This window comes from Echinops telfairi, unplaced genomic scaffold (assembly GCF_000313985.2).
Source record: "Echinops telfairi isolate 266 unplaced genomic scaffold, ASM31398v2 ScPeMD7_7467;HRSCAF=8505_0, whole genome shotgun sequence".
NCBI classification, from domain to species: Eukaryota; Metazoa; Chordata; class Mammalia; order Afrosoricida; family Tenrecidae; genus Echinops; species Echinops telfairi.
This window is the reverse complement of record NW_022111367.1, coordinates 13,812,722-13,818,774: the sequence shown is the minus strand read 5'-3', so window position 1 is coordinate 13,818,774 and position 6,053 is coordinate 13,812,722.

Below are 6,053 nucleotides of genomic sequence, written 5' to 3'. Positions count from 1 at the left end.
ATGTACACGCCTGTATTTAGACCTCTATAAATGCCCTTTGCCTCCTAGTTTTTTCCTCTATTTCCTTTTACTTTCCTCTTGTCCCACTGTCATGCTCAGCCTTCATTTGGGTTTCAGTATTTCCTCTCGGTTACATTGCCCTTGATCAAGCCCTACAGGCCTCCTACACCCGCCTCACCATAGATTTTAGTTCACTGTTGTTCCCTTGTCCCTGGGGTTGTTACCACCCACTTCCTTTCCCCCGCTTCCCACTCTCCCATGTCCCCCCACCCCAGAACCTTGATCTCATTGTTTTCCCATCCAGATTGTTTATCCAGCCTATCTTATCTAGATAGACATGCAGAGATAATAATATTATACATAAAAACAAGAGAGAGCAAAACAAAGCAACAAAACAACAAAAAACAATGACAAAAAGAAGGAAAGCCTATAAATAGTTCAAGGTCTGTTTGTTGACCTTTAGGAGTGTTTTCCAATCAGGTCTGATGGGGTGCCATGCCCTGGCCCCAAAGTCTATTTCTGGCATTCCCTGGGGATTTTCTTCTCTGCTTTCCTTTCTATTCTGTTGTACACTCTTAGTGGTTTGTCACAGTGTAGTGGGGTCAGATCAGGCACAATTCCTGCACTGTGTCTCAAATGTTGCCCCCTGTAGCTCTATGCATCAGTGAGGGACGTCCTGTCTCCTAATAGGCCAGCTCTATGGTCTTCTCTGTGGTTCGGTTGCTCTGAGCCAGAATATTTTCCTCAGGACTTGGTGGGCCAGGGTGTGTTCCCCTCTCTCTTCCTCTCCCTTCATTTTCTCCAGTGTGTTCTGATCATGTCCCTCTCCCTGAGCTGTAGCTTCAGTGCTGTCCTCTGAAGTGAATTCTTCTGGAAAGAGGGGAGCTGTCCACATAGTCGGGATTGGGGCCAGCCACTCAGATCTCTTTACTGGTTCCCTGCTTCATGCTGCTATGTTGTATTCACATCTTGGAGCACTAGGGTGAAGTCTGGTTCCTCTTTCCCTGTGGAGATATAAACAACCCCCCTCGGGTGGGTTAGTGCCCTGCTCTCCCGCTACCCATGTCTTTTTTTTTCCCTCCTTTTTAGTTGGCTGTCATATGTATCCCTGAATTTGGTCTGGCCTCTGCCATACTACCTCGACCTCACCCTAGGAATGTTTGTATACAGTTGCTTTTTCCCTATGCCCCTTTTGCATTTTTAAGTTTACCTCAGTGGACTCGTGTTGTACTTGTCCTTTTGTGCTTGACTTACTTTGCTTAGCATAATTTCCTACAGTTCTTCCCATGAGGCGATGTGCTTCCTACATTCATCACTGCTTTTTGGGGATGCATAGTATTCCATTGTATGTATGTACCACAGTTTTTTAAATCTATTCATCTGTTGGCATTAATTCTTATAAAAGAAATTATTACCACAGAATACTATTAAAATAAACTATATTCCAACAAATTTAAGGGGCAAGAAGAAAAAGATTAATTTCTCGAAACCACGCTACTGAAAAAAAAAATCCAGGCGGGGTGGGGGTGGGGTGGTGGAGTGGGGGACTGAACAGATTCACATAAAAGAAGAAATTAAACAGGCCATTAAAATAGAACCCTGACCCAGACACCTTCACTAGAAAAATATATGAAACATTTAGAGAACTGACAGCAATTCTACTAAAATTATTCTAGGGTGTAAGAAATGGAGGAATACTCAAAATGTTATTTTATGAAGCAAGCATATCCCTGATACCAAAGCCAGTAAAATATATCACTTAAAAAGCCCACATGGAAGAAGCACACCAGCCTACGCATCCATGAGGTGTCGAAGGGATCAGGTATAAGGCATCATCAGAACAAAAAATCTTACCATAGTGAATGATGGGGGGAGTGCGGAGTGGAGACCCAAAGCCCATTAGTAGGCCACTGGAGATCCCCTTGCAGAGGGGTCTCGGGGAGGAGATGAGCCAGTCAGGGTGCGATGTAGCAACGATGAGAAATACAACTTTCCTCTGGTTCCTAAATGTTTCCTCCCCGCTCCCACTACCATGACTCGAATTCGACCTTGCAAGTCTGGCTAGACCAGAGGATGTACACTGGTACAGATAGGAACTGAAAATACAGGGAATCCAGGGCGGATGAGCCCTATAGGACCAGTGGTGTTAGTGGCGAAACAGGGAGGGTGGAGGGAGAGTGGGTAGGAAGGAGGGAACCGATTACAAGGAACTATATGTGACCTCCTCCCTGGGGGACGGACAACAGAAAAGTGGGTGAGGGGAGACATCGGACAGGGCAAGATATGACAAAATACCAATTTATAAACTATCAAGGGCTCATGAGGGAGGGGGAAAATGAGGACCTAATGTCGGGGATTTAAGTGGAGAGAAAATGTTTTGAGAATGAAGTACAAATGCGCTTTACACAATTGATGTGTGTATGGATTGTGATAAGATTTGTATGAGCCCCTAATAAAATGTTTTTTTAAAAAAAAGAACATTATGCATCAATATCCCTCATGGTCATAGTTGTAAAATTTAATAAAGCAGGATCTTGTTGGTGCATAGCATAATTTAGTTATAGGTGGGGGTGCTTGTTTTGGGAGGTTTTGTTAGATGGAAAGCTCATATTCTCTGTAAACCTTCACCCAATTTCACAATAAATAGTTTAACATTAAATTATATGTGATAATGCTAAGCTTTAGCAGTATCAACTAAGATTCATTCTTTTTATGTGAAGTTATCTCAGAGTATAAAGCAATATGAAAGTAAGTGTGAAGAGACTTAAATTGCTTATTAATCAAGTTTATATTATAGTCATGCATTAAATTTTATGTACAATGTATTAATATATACAATATCCATTATAATACACTTTTCATTATCCCTTAGCTAGCTCTTTATTATTACAAGGTATCACACATGATGGCTCAATTGAAACAAAAATATGTTTATTCTTATTACTTTGACATAATAAAATGTTTATTCTCCTTGGATCTGACATTTCACATTTTGTGTATTTGTCTCTAGTGAGTTATTCAAAACTTGTGTAAGAATGTAAGCATAATGAAAAATGAATGCACGATGTAAAAGGAAAATCTAAACACCCAATGGTTTCATTCTCAATCCAAATCAGCCAAGAGCTTCCAGAATAATGGTTATTTGAACTGTGGCGGGACGCTCCCAAACTATTTCATCAATCCTTTATCATGTCACTGAAACTGAATCAGAGTGTCTTCCAGTAGTAATTCTCTATATTTTTCTCCTTTTAAAATTGGCATATATCTTAATAAGAAAATTGGAAAATATTAGGAGTGTTTCCATGAGGAAAGAACATTCTAAATGTCTTTCCTTTCCATTATTAAGAAATAAAACCAAAATACAAAAGATGTCAGTGTCTAATCAAGATGAAAAGTGCCGAGCTCTTGGATATGGTGATTAAGAGGTAATAATCCTATACTCTTGTGTAGCTTAATTGATATGGTTATTAACAGCTCAGAATCCTATACTATTGTATGGTCAACTTATTTTGGATAAAGGTGTGAAAACAATTCAGTAGGGAAATTATAGTACTTTCAACAAATTGTGCTGGGAAAATCAGATATCTATGTGAGAAATGACAATTTTAAATCCTCCACTCCTCACACCACACACAAAAACCAACACAAAATTAATTCAATATCTAAATGCAAACATTTCATGGCATCATGTAACCTAAATCTAATCTATTATATGCTTCAAACAATATCATCAAGGTTATTAAGTGTCCAATCACAAAAATTGGAGAAAATGTTTACAAATATATAAAAAGAACTCATATTTTGTTCACATAAAGAACACTTACAACTAAAAATCAAGAAGATAGCTCAGTGGAGGAAATAATAATATACCCTTTATAAAACAGACATGCAATGGCTAATAAGTATATAAAATATAATCAATAACATTAGTCATTGTTATATGCATTGAGCTGATTTTAAACCCATAGTAATGACATGTGCAGAGTAGAACTGTCCCAGAACATTTTCTAGGCTACAATCCTGTGGGAAGCTAATCACTAGATCTTTCTCCCACAGGGTCAAGTTTAGTTAGCAGTTTAGTACTACCAGTAAGCTAGCGGTTTAGTACTACATTAGTACTACCGCTGGGTTAGTACTGCACGTTATCATAATAACCCTATCTGAAACCAAATCAAAACCTCTTCCTTAGAGTGAATTCTGACTTATAGTGACCCTATATAGGGCTTCTGAAGCTGTACATTTTTACAAGAGCAGATAGCTCTCTCTCTGACAGAGCTTTGAAACACCAACCTTGCAGTTAGCATCCCAGCAAATAACCCAGAGCTTCATCATTAGTCATTAGAAAAATGCAAACGCAACCACAATGAGATTCTGTACACCCACTAGAATGGCTATTATCAAAAGATGTTGTTATTGTTCTCAGGTGCCATCAAGTCAGTGCCAAACCATAGAGACCCTGTGTGCCACGGAACTAACACTGCCCCACCCGGCACCATCCCCACAAACGGTTCCACAAACAGAGCCCATTGTGGCAGGCATGGTGTCACTCCGTCTCATTAAGGGCCTTGCTCTTTCTCGCTGTCCCTCTACATTACCAACCATGATGTCCTCCAGGGACTGGTCTGTCCTGACAACATGTCCAAAGTATATGAGGTGAAGTCTCCCCATCCTTCCCTCTAAGGAGCACTCTGGCCATACTTCTTCAAAGACAGATTTATTTGTCCTTTTAAGACTCCATGGTATTTTCAATATTCTTCCCTAGCACCATAATTCAAATGCATTGATTCTTCTTCAGTCTTTCTTATTCAATGTCCAACTTCCACAGGCATTTGACACAAAAGGCATTTGACACAGGCATTTGACACACGGCTTGGGTCAGATGCACCTTAGTCCGCAAAGTAACATCCTTGCTTTTCGATACTCTAACGAGGGCTTGTGCAGCAGATTTGCCTAATGCAATGTGTCTTTTGATCTCTTGACTGCTGCTTCCATGAGCATTGATTGTGGATCCATGCAAGACAAAATCCTTGACAACTTCAATCTTTTCTCCATTTATCATGATGCTATTGGTCTAGTTTGTCTGTCAGTTATCCTATTGTGGTGGCTTATGTGTTGCTGTGATGCTGGAAGCTACATCACTGGTATTTGGACTGCCAGCAGGGTCGCCCAAAGTGAACAGGTTTCCATGCAGCTTCTTGACTAAAAGCAGACAATGAAGAAGGAATTGGTTGCTCACTTCAGAGGAGGTAGTTGCTGAAAACCTAATGCATAGCATGGAGACACTGTCAGATAGGGAAGGCCTAATGAATGGAAGCAGAACATCATCTGAGACAGTGCCAAAGGATGGGCCCTTGGGACAGAAGGCCCTCAAAAAGTGCCTGAGGCGAAGCTGCGCTCTCAAAGTAGAGTCAGCCATGGTGGCGTGCATGCAGTACATCCTATGGAAGGGGAGCCTTAAGATTCTTCATTTGCTGGCGCGACACAACTGGAGGTGAGAAGAAACAGCTGCAAAAATCTCATCATAATCAGAACTTGGAACATACACAGTATGAATCTAGGAATATTGGGAGTCAAAAATGAAATGGAACACATAAAGATTGATATGCGAGGCAGTAGTGACCTGAAAAGAATGGATATTGGCCATTTTTAATCATGAAACCATAGGATTTTCTATCAAGAATGACACAATCAGAAGAATAGTGTTGCATTCACTGTCAAAAAAGTAATTTCAAGATCTATCTTAAAGAATAATGCTGCTCATCGTAGGATTATATATCATTGTCATACTATATCAAGGACTATATATTAAATGTATCACACTCTTTTTTAAAAATATTTTTTTATTAGGGGCTCATGCAACTCTTATCACAATCCATACATACATCAATTGTGTAAAGCACATCCGTACATTCATTGCCTTCATCAGTCTCAAAACATTTGCTCTCCACTTAAGCCCCCGGCATCAGGTCCTCATTTTTCCCCTCCCTCCCCGCACCCCTCTCCCTCATGAGCCCTTGATAATTTATAAATTATTATTTTGTCATATCTTGCCC